Here is a 20,501-nt window from a genome sequence, read left to right as displayed (position 1 = left end):
ATTTAAATAATGTATTTTTAAAGTATAACATATAAAAGTAAAACAATAGATGTAAGATAATATTATCCATCCATCCATCCATTTTCTACCGCTTGTCCCTTTCGGGGTCACGGGGGGGTGCTGGAGCCTAACTCAGCTGCATTCGGGCGGAAGACAGGGACCTTGGTACACCCTAGACAAGTCACCACCTCATCACAGGGCAGATAATATTATAATGTACATTATTCACATGTTTACGTGTATATGAAAATGTTTAAAAAGAATGATTCTAGTAGATACAATATTATAATAACATATATTTATATGTACCGGTACATTGATAGATTTCTGAAACTATTTTTCCATATAAATACAATATTGTAATGTACAATAATATTCATATATTCACCAGCACTGTATAGGAATAAATAAAAATTGTTTGTATTAGTTACAATATTGTAATATTTGTTAACCATATATTTATATGTATATCAAAATCATTGTTTTAAATATTTGTCAAAATAAACACAATGTTAACATGTGCTTTATCCATATTTTATTATGTTCTGTATATGAATAAATACAAATGATTCAAATAGATACAGTATAGTAATGTATATTCTTCATATGGTAGTATTTATATGAACATAATTTTCCAAATTACAAATAAATATGATATTAAAACAATGTACATTATTCACATGTCATATGCACATATATATGAAAAAAAGAATGGCTAAAATAGATAAATATACGAAAATACATTAATTTATTCAAATCGTGAATGTTGATACTATTTTGAAACATACAGTACATATTCATCCATCCATCCATCCATCCATCTTCTTCCGCTTATCCGAGGTCGGGTCGTGGGGGCAGCAGCTTAAGCAGGGAAGCCCAGACTTCCCTCTCCCCAGCCACTTCGTCCAACTCCTCCCGGGGGATCCCAAGGCGTTCCCAGGCCAGCCGGGAGACATAGTCTTCCCAACGTGTCCTGGGTCTTCCCCGTGGCCTCCTACCGGTCGGACGTGCCCTAAACACCTCCCTAAGGAGGCGTTCGGGTGGCATCCTGACCAGATGCCCGAACCACCTCATCTGGCTCCTCTCGATGTGGAGGAGCAGCAGCTTTACTTTGAGCTCCCCCCGGATGGCAGAGCTTCTCACCCTATCTCTAAGGGAGAGCCCCGCCACCCGGCGGAGGAAACTCATTTCGGCCGCTTGTACCCGTGATCTTGTCCTTTCGGTCATAACCCAAAGCTCATGACCATAGGTGAGGATGGGAACGTAGATCGACCGGTAAATTGAGAGCTATGCCTTCCGGCTCAGCTCCTTCTTCACCACAACGGATCGATACAGCGTCCGCATTACTGAAGACGCCGCACCGATCCGCCTGTCGATCTCACGATCCACTCTTCCCTCACTCGTGAACAAGACTCCGAGGTACTTGAACACCTCCACTTGGGGCAGGGTCTCCTCCGCAACCCGGAGATGGCACTCCACCCTTTTCCGGGCGAGAACCATGGATTCGGACTTGGAGGTGCTGATTCTCATCCCAGTCACTTCACACTCACACATATTGACATAATACAATATTATAATACACATTATTCAGTCTTTCAGACATGTATGAATAGTATATATAAATTAATATAATTAGGGATATTACATTTTATGATAAAAAATTTAAATATCTTTTCATACTAAAACAGTCTGAAATTAGTGAGTTATTATTTTTCCTTATGTTTGTCCTAAAAATAGGTCAGTGAGTTACATGTTACAAGAATGGGGTTTAATTATTTAATTATTATTATTATTATTATTACATGTAGCGCACAGACTCCTTAAGGAATACAATTAAATTAAAAATGTTAATTATTGTTACGATTATTATTATTATTAATACAGTAAATAACTGTTGAAATGCCCAATACATGTTTAATGTGAATTTACCTACACTTACTCCAACAAATGTATTTTCAAATCAAAGGCTTGAACTTCAAAATCCATAATAAAAAAAATATGGATTGAGATGACGAGTCGATGACGTCACTGTTGGTTCATGTCACGGTGTGTTGTTGCCTGCATATCCTGTCGTGTCATATGTCAAACGTCATGACTTAGAAACATATGACTAAAAACACACATCACACCTTAGAATGATGTTTTGAATGATGGAATGTTAAAAAGATGAAAAGTAAAAAAAAAATGATGTTTTTTTTTTGTTTTTTTTAAAGAAGCTTGGAAGCGGAGTGAGTGTTCCTTTAAGGGTGTTGTCACACAGGCAGAGGGCGGAGTGTTAAATAGTCCTCTCTCCAGTCCTCCAAAGAAGACGACTCCGCCAATAAGCCAAACCTTTCAGCACTGTCAGCAGGCACACGCAGCGCGACTGAAAACAAGCACGGAGCAGACATTTGTGGACTATATTTCCATTAGTATTTTCACGTTTTGTTATTTTCGACATGTTTGTGTCGCCGGAGAAGTGACAAGACATTCAATGGATTTTGCTGCTCATGTCGAATATTAATGCGCGTCTCCGAATGACAACGCAGGTAGGATAGATCATGTCCTTAAAAACATCATTCTTTTTTTTAATAACACACTCTTTATGTCATTAATCATAATTACTTTTACACAGGACGATCGCGGCCTAAGGGGGGTTGTATAACACGGTGTTTTATCGTAAGCACGTCAAGGATGTAGTTGAATATCAAGCCGCTATCTGCATAGACAATAAAGTAGGCCCTCAACAGACATGGTTTGTGTGTGAAATGTTCATATTCAAAATAAAAATAATTATAAAAATGACCTTATTAATAATAATGTGTCTTAAGCAGCGGGTTGTGTGTTTGTGGTGGAACGTCACTGTCACCAACTGACCAGCGTTAAACCTGACCATCAGAAAAATGTGTCAATTAAGCATAGTATACGTTCATATTTGACTTCCACGTTCTTTTCCACGTTCTTACCTGATATAGTTTTCATGCAATCTGATATTACGTGAACGTCCAGCAGGAGTGAATGTAATAACACACTTTGAGCAGTATTTAGATGACTAAAGGGACATATTAATGTGTAGTATTGTTTTGAGGCATGGTAATGATGACATGCATGATAGCCTTTTAGTGGGCTTGCGTGCTTCTGAAGTCACAAGGTTTTTTTTGAATGGCCTTTGCGTGGGTGTTGCTTTTTCTTCAATGCCCTGTTGCTTCATTCCACTTTGGCTCTCATGGAAAAAGGTCACACGGCTGAGGTTTGCAAGCAGCAGAATAAAGAAGGTAAATAACATATTTGGCTGGTGTTTTGAAAAGGGCACCTTTCAAAAGCAGTCGCAGCAGAATGTTGGAATTAAAAGCCACACAGGAAGTGTGTTCATTTGGACTACTGCAATGCACTTTATGCTGGCATTAGCCAAACAGCTCTCTACCGGTTGCAGTTTGTCCAGAACGCGGCAGCACGACTTTACAGGGGCCAGGACACGCGAGCGTATAACCCCAATTCTTGAGACTTTGTACTGGCTCCCTGTTCATTTTAAAAATGTTGCTGTTTGGTTTTGGTTATAAAGCTTTGCAAGGACTGGCACCTCCATTATATCTCGGATCTCATCCAAATTTACACTCCTGCGCGCGCTCCGAGGTCCGAGAGCCAGCTCCAGCTTGTGGTGCCCAAGACGAGACTTAAAACCAGGGGAGACATGGCCTTCTCTGAGGTCGGCCCTAAGCTCTGAAACACTCTGCCCCTCCATGTTCCAACTGCTCCCACAGTGGAGTGTTTTAAGTCTCATCTTAAGACCCACTTTTATTCTCTGGCTTTTAACACTACGTGAGTTGTGTGGTCCTCTGTGTTTAAAAAAATATATATATATATATTTGTTTGAATTGGTTTTACTCTTTTAAAATCGTTTTTAATCATCCATCCATCCATCCATTTTCTACCGCTTGTCCCTTTTGGGGTCGCGGGGGGTGCTGGAGTCTATCTCACCTGCATTCGGGCGGAAGGCGGGGTACACCCTGGACAAGTAGCCACCTCATCGCAGGGCCAACACAGATAGACAGACAACATTCACACCCACATTCACACACTAGGGCCAATTTAGTGTTGCCAATCAACCTATCCCCAGGTGCATGTTTTTTTTAATGTTTTTAATCATATTTATTTTTATATTGGTTTTATATTTATTTATTTAGTTTTTATTCAGTCATTGGTGGAGCTAAGGATAGTATTTGAATCTTGTTTTTAATATTTGTGTGCAGCACTTTGATAACATTTTTGCTGCTTAAATGTGCTATATAAATAAAGTGGATTGGATTGGATTCATTTCATGAAAGGCAAAGTTGCCTCGATCAAGTTTGAACATTGCCGCTTCCCTTTTAGCCTCTTTTTGTCAGCATTAAGCTGCTTGATTATTTGACCTGAACTTACACAAGACGGCCAAGGTTGAACAGTCTGCCTCTGTTGTTGTCTCAAAGCAGTTTTCCTTCATTCTGGAGCATTCTGTAGTCGCTCAGAAGTTGACTTCTTCAGAGGGATTCTGATTTTTCTGAGTTTCCCACAATGTACTGCCGTTGGACATATTAGAAGGCTTCGTTTGCATCACACTCATTGTTGCTGATCAAGTAGTGACACTAATAATGCCGACCACGTGTGCGATTGTCAGCTGACACAATCAAGGTGGGAGATATATTACTAGCCTTTATCGCATTTTGAAGGGTATTTCTGGACAAACGGAAGCGGTGTGAAGGTGAGCATGGATAGCTGCAATCAACTGAGATGTGGCATGCTATGACGACTGTTTGTTCGGATCATTTCATTTCAGGTAAATAAGAACATTTTGTAAGTAAAAATTAATCTAAAATAAATGACAGCTACCCTTTTGCATTCACTTGATGTGCTTGGTCAAATAACTTTGACAGTAGTTGTATTGGTAAAACAAATTGTATTTACTTCTCTCATCTGGACTGTAGCCTCCACATATAAAAACAACTGAAACGACATGAGAACATAATTCTCCCAATCCTGTCTTACAGTCACAGTGTGCTAAGATGACATTGGATTGGTTATCTGTGATTATCCAGGGTGTCAAACTTAGGTGGGATCGTTTTGAGTGCATGACTCCAGCCTTGACAACACAATGTCCCCTGGGTTTATAGAGATAAACACAAACGTCACAAACCCTTCCACAAACAAAGCGGTCACAGCTTTCTCTTTTTCAAAGTTTTTCAAGATGTAAAATAGTCTCTCTTGAAAAATTAAAGTAGCTCAAAGTCAAGGTATGAGACATCGGGGAAGATGTCGTGGTCTCAGCTCCACTCAGACTTGTCGACGGCTGTTTGATCCTTATAACGATGAAGGGACTTCTTATCTAATGACTCACAGTATTTCTCCATCGTATCACAACCGGTGCAATGTTATTTTCCGCTGAATAGTTTGGAAATGTTACGTGTAGCGCTGTCGTGAACTATGATGCTAGCCCTTCAGTATGGCTTCAGTGAATTGTGGGATACTGTAGCCAAAAATGCGAAGCCCTCTGTTCCCATGTCAATAGGGAGTCAGGGTGATAACCCATTAAAAGATGAATGCCTTTTTAATCCTGGTCCCCATTGGCATTTTTTATCTCCCGGCTGACAAGCGGCTAGCAGCTAATTATGTGTCTCCATACACAGTGTGGAGACGCTTCTCCAAAGCTAATAATAATCATCTCCATTGCAGCAAATCAACTGCATTTTTTAGTACAGAAGGGAAAGGATTCATATGGCCCTCATAATAATTTTGCAATGCAGTCAGCTGAAAATGATGGAACACGCCATTTTACATAGCAACATTGAAAAAGTTGAAATTGCCACAAAACACATTTTAAGATATTCAACAATCTACTGCCGTCTGGCGGTTAACGTGGATAGTGCAGGAGGTTGGTATTGGTAGGAATATTGTCCGATCTCACTCATGGATGATTGGTATCGGAATATAAAACCCTAATTGGAACATTTCTAGCACATTTACTAGCAAAGCAAACAGTAATTAACACTTAGGATATACACTAAACAAAAATATAAATGCAACACTTTTGTTTTTGCTCCCATTTTTGGGGGGATTTTAACTCAAAAGATCTAAAACTTTTACTATAAACACAAAATACCTATTCCTCTCAAATATTGTTCACAAATCTGTCCAAATCTGTGTAAGTGAGCATTTCTTCTTTGCCAAGATACTCCATCCCACCTCACAGGCGTGGCATTTGAAGATGCTGATTAAACAGCAATCCGGGCCTACCAGGTGACAGTCAGCTCCAGTTGACTCCGACGTTAACACCATGTCTGGGCGAAGTGAAGTGGTAGCGATGTTGGCCGAAAACTTGAGTTGCCTTCCCAGGTCAACATGGAGCTGCCAGTCAGGAGTGGTGGAGAGTAGCTCCCCTGATGAGTTTGGCCGGCGGTTTGCCTCCTATTTTATCGCTGTGCAGATGGAATCCACCAAAGATTTCAAAACATGGTCGTGGCGCCAGCAATACTGCCCCTCCCCTAGAGACTTTGGGCAACAGCTCAGGATGTGCTTCAAGAAGCCCCTCCTCTGGCACTGATTGTCCTCTGGAGTGTCTGCTCCGGCCGGGCTTGGGAAAACATTGTGCACAGATTGAATGAAGAACTTTGTGCGCAGAGGTTCAGCTTTCCAGAGCTCTGCCCATGTAAGTTGTCAGTTTTATCACACAGCACAATGCCACAGATGTCGCAAGTTATGAGGAAGCGTGCAGTTGGCATGCTGACTGCAGGACTGTCCACCAGAGCTGTTGCCCGTGAATTGAATGTTAAATTCGCTGCCATAAGCTGTCTCCAAAAGGCGTTCCAGAGAATTTGGCAGTACGTCTAACCGGCCTCACAACAGCAGACCATGTGTATCCACACCAGCATAGGACCTCCACATCCAGCAGGTGCCCATCCATGCTTGCCTGAGACCAGCCACCCAAACAGCTGCTGCAACAATTGGTTTGCATAATCAAAGAATTTCTGCACAAACTGTGAGAAATCATCCCAGGGAGGCTCGTCTGCATGCTCGTCGTCCTCATTGGGGTCTCAACGTGACTGCAATTCGTTGTTGTAACCGACTTGAGTGGGCAAATGCTCACATTCGATGGCGTCTGGCACGTTGGAGAGGTGTTCTTTTCACGAATGATTCCTGGTTTTCATTATTCAGGGCAGATGGCACACAGCGTGTGTGGCGTTAGTGTGTGGGAGAGCGGTTTGCTTGTGTCAACGTTGTAAATCGAGTAGCCCATGGTGGGGGTTATCATATGGGCAGGCGTATGGTATGGACAACGAACGCAAGTGCATTTTCCTGATGGCATTTTGAATGCACAGCATCAAGGGTTGGAATTGGGGGTTAAATCACCAAAAATTATTCCCGGGCGCGGCACCGCTGCTGCCCACTGCCCCCCTCACATCCCAGGGGGTGAATAAGGGAATGGGTCAAATGCAGAGGACACATTTCACCACACCTAGTGTTTGTGTGACAATCATTGGTGCTTTAACTTAATGTTGCAGCACGGCCCCATGTTGCAGGGATCTATACACAATTTCTGGATGTTGAAAACATTCCAGTTCTTGCATGGCCAGCATCGGACATGTCACCCATTGAGCATGTTTGGGATCCTGTGGATTGGCGTCTATGACGGCGTGTTCCAGGCCTGCCAATATCCAGTAACTTCACACAGCCATTGAAGAGGAGTGGACCAACATTCCACAGGCCACAATCAACAACCTGATCAACTCTATTCAAATGAGATGTGCTTCACTGCAAGAGGCAAATGGTGATCACACCAGTTCTGAGCCCATCACCCTCCGTCCCCCAATAAAGCAAAATTGCACATTTCAGTGTGGCCTTTTATTGTGGGCAGCCTAAGGCGTGGCTTGGTAGAGCTACCGTGGCAGCAACCTGAGGGTTGCTGATTCAGTCCGGGGCTTCCGCCATCCTAGTCACGTCCGTTGTGTCCTTGACACTTCATCCTTGCTCCTGATGGGTCGTGGTTAGGGCTTTGCACGGCAGCTCCCGCCATCAGTTAGAGTTAGAGTTTGAGTTTATTTCGAACATGCAAGCATACAACATGATACATCACAATTTCCAGTTTCTCTTTTCAACATGTTCGAAAAGGAGTAGGAAGAAGCAGAGCTTATTTAATCCTACCCCTTTTCTTTACATAACAGTTGCTGAAACGTTTTTATTCACTTCCTGATCTCAATTTATTCACAATAACTCCATAGGTAATCACAATAAAAATAAATAAATAAATATTAGTAAGAATTTAATAATAATAATTGGTGAAGTAAGTCATATTTCATATGATGAGATAAGTAAGATTACTTTAAGAATGAATGAATGAATGGATGAAATAAATTGAGAATGTTTGTCATGGTTCTTCTTCTTTGTACTTTGTAAACACTTTACGTTTGAAGAGTTTCTTGAAGTGGATCATATTAGTACATTGTTTGATTGCTTTGCTTAATCCATTCCATAATTTAATTCCACATATTGATATACTGAAGGTCTTAAGTGTTGTACGTGCGTACAAATGTTTTAAATTACATTTTTCTCTAAGATTATATTTCTCCTCTTTTTTTGTGAAGAATTGTTGTATATTCTTGGGTAGCAGGTTATAGTTTGCTTTGTGCATAATTTTAGCTGTTTGCAAATTCACTATGTCGTGGAATTTCAGTATCTTTGATTCAATAACGGCGTGGCGAAGTTGGTAGAGTGGCCGTGTCAGCAATCGGAGGGTTGCTGGTTACTGGGGTTCAATCCCCACCTTCTACCATCCTAGTCACGTCCGTTGTGTCCTTGGGCAAGACACTTCACCCTTGCTCCTGATGGCTGCTGGTTAGCGCCTTGCATGGCAGCTCCCGCCATCAGTGTGTGAATGTGTGTGTGAATGGGTGAGTGAATGGGTGAATGTGGAAATACTGTCAAAGCGCTTTGAGTACCTTGAAGGTAGAAAAGCGCTGTACAAGTATAACCCATTTATCATTTATTTATCATTTAATAAATAAAGGATTTGTATGTTCTCTATATCCAACAATATGTATTATTCTAACTGATCTTTTTTGTAACACTGTTAATGAATGAAGTGTACTTTTGTAATTATTTCCCCATATTTCTACACAGTAGCTCAGATGGTAACACTAGTGAGCAGTAGAGAATATGAAGTGATTTTTTGTCTAGAACATGTTTTGCTTTATTCATTATTGACGTGTTTCTTGCAACTTTATGTTGTATATTTTTTACGTGAGATTTCCAGTTCAATTTATCATCAATCATTATACCTAGAAATTACTCTTTCAATTTCTATTCCGTCTATTTGTATTTGTGTTTGACTTTCTCTACTACTATTACCAAATAGCATTATTTTAGTTTTGCTGAGATTCAACGATAATCTATTTTTGTCAAACCATCTTTTTAATTTGTTAAGTTCTTCTGTTATTATTTGTATTATCTCCTGTGTGTTCTCTCCTGAACAAAACGCTGTTGTATCATCCGCAAATAATACTAACTTTAAATCTTTTGTAACTTTACAAATGTCATTTATATAGAGATTGAATAATGTAGGTCCTAATATTGATCCCTGAGGTACACCACAGGATATATTTAGCGTTGTAGACACGTGTTCGCCTAGCTTCACGTATTGTTTCCTGTTCGTTAGATAACTTCTTATCCAGTTTAAGACTAACCCTCTGATGCCATATCGTTCTAGTTTTTTGATTAACATATTGTGATTAATTGTGTCAAATGCTTTAGTTAGATCCATAAAAACTGCTGCTGCACATTTTTTACTGTATTGCATTGGTAATTTCTTCTGTAATTTCAATTAAAGCCATTGAAGTTGAGACATTAGCTCTGTATCCATATTGGTTCTCTTCGAGTATTCTATTTTTATTTATGAAACTCTCTAATCTGTTATTAAACAGTTTTTCAATGATTTTAGAAAATTGTGGAAGTAAAGAAACAGGTCTATAATTTGTAAATTGATGTTTATCTCCAGTCTTATAAATTGGTGCAACTTTAGCTATTTTCATTTTGTTTGGGAATGTACCTGTTTGAAATGATAGATTACTAATATACATTAATGGTCCTGAGATCTCTTCTATAACCTTTTTTATCGTTTCCATATCAATTCCATTACAATCAGTTGAAGTCTTAGATTTACATTTTTTCACGATTGTAACTATTTCCTCCTGTGTCACATTACTGAGGAACATGGAGTTGGGATTTCGCTCTATGGTATCATTATAGTCCTCAATTGGAACTAGGTCTGGAATCCTTTCTTCCAATTTTGGTCCAATATTTACAAAATAATTATTGAAGCTTTCAACTACTTCCTTTATGTTGTCATTTTTTAAATTTCCGTCTAAAAAGTATTGAGGGTAGTCCCTCTTTGTGCCATTTTTAATAATGCTATTGAGGATGCCCCATGTTGCTCTCATATTATTTTTGTTCCTGTCCAATAATTCACTGTAATATTATTTTCTACATGATCGTAGTATGTCTGTTAACTTGTTTTTATACTTTTTGTACTTAATTTCTGCCTCTATAGTTCTTTGTGCTATAAATTCTCTATATAGTGTATTCTTCTTCTTACAAGCATTTTTTAATCCTTTTGTCATCCATGGTTGATTATTCTTTCTCTGCTTGTTACTGAGTTGTATCCATGGACAATGTTTGTCATAAAGTATTATGAACTTGTTTAAGAAATGTTCATATGCTTCATCAACCTCTTTTTCATTGTACACATGGTCCCAATCTTGCTTTTGTAGCTCAATTTTGAAAGCAGTCATCCTCTTCTCTGTGCACAGTCTTCGAAATGTCCTTTTGTCTTCCATGTTCTTCTTGTAGTGTCCATCATAAATTGTAAAAACTGGCAGATGATCACTAACGTCGGTTATAAGTAGACCACTTGTAGTGTTATTGTCAAACTCATTGGTAAAAATATTATCAATAAGCGTGGCACAGTGTGCTGTGATTCTGCTTGGTTTTGTGATTTTTGGATATAAACTGATGCTGTACATTGTATCAATGAAGTCATCAATAGACTTTTGCTTGTTAGGGTTCAATAAGTCAATATTAAAGTCACCACATAAGAACATTATTCTTTGACCATTATACATGTAAGTAGCCTTGATCCATTCTTCAAATGTTTCTATACTTGACTTAGGTGATCTATATATACAACTGAGGAAAATGTTTTTGCTTTTTTCCTGACATATTTCAATGGCTATACATTCTAAGATATTATCTATAGCAAATGACATGTTTTTTACCACTTTGTAGTTCAGGTTCTTCATCACGTACACAGCTACTCCTCCTCCACTTTTGTTGGTTCTGTTGATGTAGTTTAGTTCATATCCTTCCAGATCAAAATCTATTCCTTTTTTATCATCAATCCATGTTTCTGTGACAGCAATCACTTAGAATGGTTCGTTGATGTGTTCCAAAAAGTTCTTAATGTTGTTGTAGTTTGCATACAAGCTTCTGCTATTAAAATGAATAATTGACAATTTGTTATCGCATGTAATGTTGCTATTATATTGATCATCTGTATAATAAAAACAATTGTTACTGATTTGGGAGAAAACATTTGTATCTGGATCTATATAATTTTCCAAATCCTGGTTTTTGTAATCTTTGTTGCAGAAATTTTTTAGTTCCATATTTTCTTGTTCCACAATCTTTGATGTTGTTTCAATAATCTCAATAAGTGTAGGTGGATGCAATCCTGAATGTAGGTCCTCTTGTTTAGTCGTCCCTTGGAACATAGTAGTGTCGATGCTGAATTTGGGTGTTTGTTTTCTGTCAGAGTCCATTATCATCGTTGTTGTGGAAGCTGTGTAAACTTTAAAAATTGTCCAGGTCCTTGATGTCATGGACAACAATTACTCTTGCTTCTGGACCTCCATTCAGCTTGATGTAGATTTTACAGTTGGTGCTCCAAGTTCCCTGGATTTTTCCCTGCTTTCTCACGTCGCATGCTTTCTTGGCGATTCCAGCATTACGTTTTGTGAGATGCTCATTCATGTACACATTTGTTCCCTTCAGCTTCTTTCCCTGTCTCAGCAATGCCATTTTAGATTTTCTGTTTACGAGTTTCACGAGCACGACTGGAGTGACGTTGTTGTTTCTTCCGTTCAGTGGGATGCATGTTTCGATGGTATTAATGTCAATTTCAATTTCCTTTGATTGCACAAAGTTGACCACTTGCTGTTCTGCTGAGACCATATCCATTTCATCTGGTTCACCTTCATTATTCACAGCTTTCGCATAGGATCTTGGTTTAATTCGGTGCCCTGTCACGATGATATCATTCATTCGTTTGTCCTGATCCATTTCATCTATGATATTCCTCAACATGTTGTCTTCTTGAAGGGTCTTCATACGTTTGCCCATTTCAGTGGCATCATTATTTCTTCTGTTGTTCTGAGTTTGCAGATTTTCTATATTTTCCTGCAGACTTTTCACATCTTGTTTGTGTTCTGTTGTTACTTTTCTCAGATATTCTTTCAATTCTTTCATTTCTTCTTTCATTTCTTTTTTCATTTCTTTCATTTCTTCTTTCATTTCTTTCATTTCTTTTTTCATTTATTTCATTTGTTTTTTCATTTCTTTTATTTCTTCTTTCATTTCTTTTCATTTCTTCTTTCATTTCTTCAAGTTTTTGTAGTATCACTTCTTGATTCCCATCATGTCCTGTGTCCAACCTCAAATCTTGTTCCCAGTTGTGTTCTGTATCAGCTGACCCCGAAGGTTTCTGGATTTAAATCTTTCCTTTACCTTTTCGCATCGCGGCAGTCACTGACGTCACTGCCTCTTGCTTGTGTCTTAACGGCAGTTGCTTCTTTAGCGATTTGCGGCACTTTAACTTGTTTTTTCCAACAATTTCGTATCTTGCGCCGTTCAGAGATCAATTTGAGGTGTCAGCCTGTCAACTTATATCACTCTGCGACGTCGGGATCACTTTAAAACAGCTGTAAACTCACCGTAGCTTTTGGTTGCTAGGCAACCGCTTTGAACTGCGGCAAGGCGCCTTTGGCTTGAGGCTAACGGCTCTCCCAACTCGCCTTCTTTCAGCGTATCAGTGCCTCTCAACTGACCAAAATCAGATTGAAGATGCCAGGGTACTCTCCTGTGGCTGTGATCGCAAATCAGTGGTCAAAATCTTCAGATTTAACAAAAAACTCCGGTAGTAAGAGCGGAGCCTTTCTCTTTTGCGTTCTTTCTCATTGACAGGAAGTGTAATAATCATGCTGTTTTATCAACATCTTGATATGCCACACCTGTGAGGTGGGATGGATTATCTTGGCAAAGAAGAAGTGCTCACTAACACAAATTTAGACATATTTGCAAACAATATTTGAGAGGAATAGGTCTTTGAGTCCAACTAATGAAAAATGGGAGCAAAAACAAAAGTGTTGTGTTTTGTATTTTTGTTCAGTATACGTTCACACTGCAGGGTATGATGCGTAATTTTGGTTTAATTAATGTTTTTCCTAAATCCAAATTATGTAGTCCTTTACGTTACTAAAAACAGAAATGTGTGCCACCAGAGTCAACCTTTTCCTTACCCAATTATTATGCATAGAAAAGAAAGCAGAGGAAAAGGCTAAGAATTTTTGCGCTTGCTCTCCTTCGTAGGGGATTTGTTTCGACATGTGGGCAGGGGCCAGGATTGTTGGGTCGTTGACATGATTTCCGAAAGACCTTCCTTTAGCCTGTTTTTTGCTCATTCGTCCAGTATTTTTGGATTAGGATTTTTGTTGCATTTTGATCGCCAAAAAAAAGTGACCTGATCGTTTAGACTGCAGCAATACATACCATATTAATATCCACATTTGAAAGAGACCTGGGTCGGAAATGAGGAAAATCTGAAGTGTGCTGTTCACATTGACATGAAAAGTCACTTAACACAAAAACATCGGAAATGGTTGCAGTGGGAATGTAGCCTTACACTCCAACATTTGGGGCATTATCAAATATGCAAAACTCTTGCTCAAATTCTGAGAATATCCTAACCTGTTTTGAACTATTTTTAGCCAACGACACTCTAGCTAGATACGTATGTGGCCAGGCGTTAGCGTAGCTAACCACATCTAAACATGGAGCTAATGTTGGACAACTTACCTTTTGATGATTTTTTTTTCCTGTGGCGTATTTCCGATAAGTTGGCGGATCTGTGAACACTGTGGTCAAAGTATTAGCAGAACCAATTCATTTATTTGTGTGCTTTAATTTTGAAGGCCTGACATTACCGGCTCTCGGATTTTGTTGTCATATTGTCATGCACGTAATTCTAAAGATAGAAATTAGGGTGAAAGCTGACGGTCACGGGCAAATAATGTGGAAAGAGGTTTGTGAACTGACGGCAATTAAGTCACCGTTTTACAAAAAAAACTTTTGAAATATACAGAATGTGGAAAAACACCAGTAAATATTGAGAATGGCATCATACTTTTTGATTACTGAGGCTCTCTGTCTGCAAAAAAATCCTAATGTGCAATCTCCCCGAACATGTGTCAAAGCATTTACTGCAGTTTTTGATTTATTACAGACCTTGGAGCTGCCCTGCAGTGTTTTTTTGGCCACTATACATTGTTCAAGGACACAGACAGTAGATGTTAAGGACCAGAAGTGCAGTCTCATCCTCTTACAGCCCTCTATGGAATCAAACCAGAGACACTTTGACCTCAAGCTAATTTCTCTAATTGTTTGAGCTCTATATCTGTAAGCCTTGTTGTTAAAACAATATTGCACTGTTGTTACTATTCTTAGATTTGTTTACATGTGTGTTTTCAATACAATGTCATTATTTTATTATGGGTTAATGAACACAATTAAGCATATAAAGTAAACTTGTTTTTCCACTCTATTGGTACTTTAAATCATTTGGTTTTTGCCCTTACAGTCCTCCTGTGTTGACGACAACATACTTCTTTTTATAATAAAAAATTTAGATCTAAACAGTGTAATATGGACCAAATAATGGTATTATGCTCCTTACTGTTTGTATTCATGGGGCCACCTTTGTTCACTTTCAAGAGCTCTAGCTTGCAGTATTGTTTAGCATTCATTTATGCAGTTAAGAGTGAGTCATTTGGTGCGGTCCCTTTAAGTGACATTTAGGAGATTTATCCAAAGGTGGGGGTTTGTTGTGACCGCCATTTTGAGTGGTTTGATGTAAGAGTTCTTCAGTCTTCTCTTTGACGGAATAAACGACGCACACGGTTTTGTGTGTCAAAGATATTTCAAGTTGTCTTGCTTTCGCTTTACAAGCGCAACAATGCGTCCTTTCGCTAGTCACTGCCAAATTTGCAGACACGGCTAGAATATGTCATCAACATGCATTGTCACAATATAACGATAGTATTAAAAACACTATCTTCCGCGAAATGTATATCGATGACATCGTCTATTGCACAACCCATATCCAGATTTACCGAAAACACTTTTGTGTGTTAAGTGTGAACTTCTTTTTACACTTGTGTGACTGTTGCTGTTAAAAATATGACTTATATGAATTCATTTATCAATTTAATGAAGTGTTTGAATAATTTTGTTTTGATTATGGCTGCAGCTGTTGATTTTAGTAATTGAGTAATCTATCAATTTTTTTGTTCGATTAAACGAGTAATCTGATGAAACAAACATAGTCTTGGTATGTATTTTAGGGGGCAGCACGCTGGTACAAGGGTTAGCGCATGTGCCTCACAATCCGAAGGTCCTGGGTTCTTTCTGTGTTGAGTTTGCATGTTCTCCTTGTGACTGCGTGGGTTTCCTGCTGGTACTCCGGCATCCTCCCACCTCCAAAGACACGCACCTGGGGATAGGTTGATTGGCAACACTAAATTGGCCCTAGTGTGTGAGTGTGAGTGAATGTTGTCTGTCTATCTGTGTTGGCCCTGCGATAAGGTGGCGACTTGTCCAGGGTGTATCCCGCCTGCCGCCCGAATGCAGCTGGGATACGCTCCAGCACCCGCCGCAACCCCGAAAGGGACAAGCGGTTGGATGGATGGATGTGTATTTTAGGGAAAATAGTTTAAATAAACAATGTTTCTGCTTACCATAACATCAATATATGTTTCTAATAAATGCACATCATCAACATTGAAATTGCACTTTTAACATGTGTGCATTAATAAAAATAAAAATGAAAAAATACAAAAAACTCCCCGGTTTTTGCCACCCCACAAATCACGGCAAGCACACACCATCGCTCTCATGTTCGCTGAATTGTGTGGAAACTGTGTCCACAATTGAAAGTTCCGGGCACTCTGTTCCATCCTCTTAAATTAGTTATCTGAAAATGATTGCATAAAAAGTGCAATTTATTTCTCATCTAAAAAGAACAACATGCCAATTAGAATTTTAATAAATAAATGATAAATGGGTTATACTTGTATAGCGCTTTTCTACCTTCAAGGTACTCAAAGCGCTTTGACAGTATTTCCACATTCACCCATTCACACACACATTCACACACTGATGGCGGGAGCTGCCATGCAAGGCGCTAACCAGCAGCCATCAGGAGCAAGGGTGAAGTGTCTTGCCCAAGGACACAACGGACGTGACTAGGATGGTAGAAGGTGGGGATTGAACCCCAGTAACCAGCAACACTCCGATTGCTGACACGGCCACTCTACCAACTTCGCCACGCCGACTAAGATGCAGTGTATTCCGTCATTTCAATCTACTAGTTTTTTGATCAAATAAAAGAAAACTTGTTTAGAATTATTATTGTTATGGTTTCTGCAAAAAGTAGGAAAAATGTGAAAAAATTGGGGATTTTATTTTCCAGCCATATCGCCCAGGCCTACGCAGTCAGACCAGATGCGCTGCACGTTTTATTGTGAAGGCTGTAGGAATGTAACGATAAATAGTAATAATGATAATCGTGCCAAAACTCCTGATGGTTAGTATTACCATTTTTAAGTCACTGCAATTTGATAAACTCACTGACTGACTGGTGCCAGCTCGCTAATTTCTTTGCGATTCAAGAACTCCTTCATTCCACACTCCATCCAGCTGTATAGTCACTGGCCATACAGCAATAGATGATATTTGTCTATTACCTGACCGCTTCTATGTTGGCTACCTCTCTTTGTCTATAATGTATATTTTCTGCAGCTGTTACATATACTGTAATATTGTACATGGTAATTGGGATGTGTTATATATTGTATATATTATATAATAATGTAATATAATATATCAGTATATTTTATATACTGTATATATAATATGTAAATATTACATATGTTATTTTTTATATTTCTACTATGGTACATATTTAGTCTACTTTATACCTTTTGTTTTTCGCCCTCTTTTTGTGCCCTTGTGTGCATTATCCTTTCCATCCTTATCCTTGCCATCCTATGTAACTGAGCTACTGTGTGGAACAATTTCCCTTGTGGATCATTAATGTTTGTCTAAGTCTAAGTCCAACGTCCAATGAATGTCTTTCCCAATTAAGAAACATCTATTTTTTAAATTTGTTAAGCACTTTTTTTTTTTAAATGAATCTTAAAATTCTACTGTACAAAACCAATGTTTAAAACCATAACAGCTTAGTCATTAAAACAGTTAAACTACTAAGACAAAAACACTATGAGTGAAGCATAAAAAAACATGCAAAATAGTGTATTTTCAAACAGTGTGTCTATTTTAGTTGTTTAAAAAATATATTTTGGTCAAAAGATTTCACTTTGTGTATGAGTACTTTTTGAGCACATTCAACATTAGTGATAAAATAATGAATAGAATAAGGATAAGTAGTGGTGGAAAAATGACCAATTGTCCAATTCATCAAGATCACAGGTAGAACTTGGGCAATTCATGAATAATTGGACAAATGTCCAACCATCGATTATTTACGTCTGCTAAATTAATACAGTTCTAAAATGTGGCAGTAATGCTTATGTTCTTTAGATGTTAGTTGTAGGTTTTATTCTAACTAACCATGGCTAACATTCCGGTAACGTTATGTGTCAGCTGGCTTTGCACCAGACACACAAGGAGAGGGAGGAGGAGAGGACATGCTATACTAGATGCGGTGGTTTGGTAGAGAAACACAAAAATAATAAATGCTTTTAACATACACTTTACCAGAAGGCTAAAAGGAACTGCATTATAGCAGAGAGTAAACTTAGCTAAGAAGTGGAAATTGGCAAACGATTAATAAGTCAAGAGAGACAATAATATCCACATTGTACGTCAACACGTCTGTCAGCCATAGACATGAATGAGATAGACAACACATGTCTTTGAGCCGCAAGTTCATCGCAACTGGGGCTAAAGTGTCTGAACATTCTATGGTTTTAGAAGGCAAAACAAAAATTTTATAGAGGATGCTTGCTCGCCAACTAGGGACTTAAATTTATTTTTTCACGTAGCAAGTAGCATGTGTCTCGTCTTCCATGCATTTTTATCTATGCTGTGCGCACTAATCCAAAACCAGAAATGACGCAATACTGCATACGTCAGTAGCCAAAGGAGAAGCCTTGTAGACATATAATTTACAATCAGTTTGTTAAATACATTTATAATATATTAACAATATAACGCTAATAAACAATATAATACAGATGTATGAATAATTTATTAATAATCGAATTGTGAGGTGCCCAAAGATTCCAACCTTTAATGATAACTGATTATTTTGCTCACGATAACCGTGACGGGAAATGTTCATATCGTTTCATCCATAGAAGGCTGGTAGTGTGTTGCTGCTTAAAGGTGCTTGATGACTGTAATGTTTTTGAGTGGAGATGACTCAAGACTGGGCAGCACGGTGAAACAGGGGTTAGTGCATATGTCTCACAATACAAAGGTCTTGGGTTCCATCCCCGGGCTCGGGGTCTTTCTGTGTGGAGTTCTGCATGTTATCCCTGTGACTGCGTGGGTTCCCTCCGGGTACTCCGGCTTCCTGGGGATAGGTTGATTTGGCAACGCTAAATGTGAGTGTGAATGTTGTCTGTGTATCTGTATTGGCCCTGCGATGAGGTGGCGACTTGTCCAGGGTGTACCCCACCTTCCGCCCGACTGCAGCTGAGATAGGCTCCAGCACCCCCCGCGACCCCAATAGGGACAAGCGGTAGAAAATTAATGGATGGATGACTCAAGGCTTTTTTTTTCTTTTCTTTTTTTAAATACATTGGTCTCACATCAGTGGTCTAGTCCAAAACAATACAAGCAGATGAGATGTGTTACTTGGTACTCAGTGGCCTTGTGGTTAGAGTGTCCGCCCTGAGATCGGTAGGTCGTGAGTTCAAGCCCCATACCAAAGACCATAAAAATGAGACCCATTACCTCCCTGCTTGGCATCAAGGGTTGGAATTGGGGGTTAAATCGCCAAATGATTCCCGAGCGCGGCTGCTGCTCACTGCTCCCCTCACCTCCCAGGGGGTGGAACAAGGGGATGGGTCAAATGCAGAGGTTAATTTCACCAAACTTAGTTTGTGTGTGTGACTATCAGTGGTTCTTTGTCCTGGCTAGCATTAGCTTTGTAGATTGTCTGCAGACTTAGCTGGTGTTTCAAATAGCCGTTTCAACATTTAGTTCTGTAGGGGGCTGGTTGGTTTGAGTGTTTTGGAAAAATACTTCACCTTGACAGCATTTTTATTCATGTTCATTTCCGTGATGTTTTGCGTTAGTTTTTTTTAAATGGCAAATTCTGAGATTCCATTAACGCAAAAATCATAGGATCCTCCTCGTTGTGTATTCCTGCTGTGAAGATTGTCTTGCAAAAATGTCCCCATTTATGAAAGCGGCTCACAGATGATTGGTGCTTCTGTCAAGAACAGAAGGCGACCAAAAGCGAAGGGACTCGCTTTGATGACAAGCCAGGAAGGACTAAATGCATTTCTACAGCCGTCGCTCCCTAAATGCAGGCTACTGTTGATGAGTGAATGTGAGGAGTAAAGATGCGTCCGCTGCAACCCCTGAGAGCTACACAAGCCAGGGCTCATCCTGTTGAATGGCTTCTCATCGCTCTCACCTCCAACTCTCCAACCCTGCCGCTTGCACGCCTCACCTTGGTCTTGGCGCAATGACAGGCCTTGTCTATTATCCCCATCCATTGATCGCCGCTGATTGAAATTGTCTTGAATTATTTAAACTCTGCTGGATAATGGCTCACTAAATTAATGAAAGCACGAGAGCGTGCGGGTCAAATAAATGACATGTTAACAAAAGCAAAGAAAATGGAAACGCGTTCTCGTACCTGCGGCTGAACTTTTAAGTAACTAGTGAAGAAAGGTAAGATGCAGAATTTCAACCGTGACCCAGCTTACTTCTTCGTTGGGTTAGTGTGTAGTCACAGCGAGGGAGCGAAGTACAACTGACGACCTCGCTTGCTTCTCCTGTAGCGGAGCTGCCGCCCCCAGGCTGTAGAAGAAAGGTTTATCTGCCAGTGTGGAGCTCTGCTGCAGTCAGTCAAGGGGAAGGTCTCTCTGCATTGCCACAAGCAGGCTAATGTCATGGGCCTGACAGAGTGGGCG

At 39.4% G+C, this 20,501-nt stretch overlaps 1 protein-coding gene across 2 annotated transcripts in view; it reads left to right on the top strand.

The window, feature by feature from the left end:
- The first annotated feature begins 2,268 nt into the window (after window positions 1–2,268).
- Window positions 2,269–20,501, top strand: part of nrip1b (nuclear receptor interacting protein 1b) — a 108,997-nt gene continuing 90,764 nt past the window's right edge. Inside the window, exon 1 of one of the 2 annotated variants that reach the window (XM_062048402.1) lies at window positions 2,269–2,528. The gene's annotated coding sequence lies outside the window, so the exon portion shown is untranslated. Of the gene's footprint in view, window positions 2,529–2,744; window positions 3,255–20,501 lie in introns of those variants that run through there. The other variant, XM_062048404.1, reaches the window with a different exon arrangement.

Source organism: Entelurus aequoreus, linkage group LG05, assembly GCF_033978785.1.
Source record: "Entelurus aequoreus isolate RoL-2023_Sb linkage group LG05, RoL_Eaeq_v1.1, whole genome shotgun sequence".
NCBI classification, from domain to species: domain Eukaryota; kingdom Metazoa; phylum Chordata; class Actinopteri; order Syngnathiformes; family Syngnathidae; genus Entelurus; species Entelurus aequoreus.
Note: the sequence above shows the minus strand (reverse complement) of the source record. Positions and strands in the feature narration are given on the sequence as shown.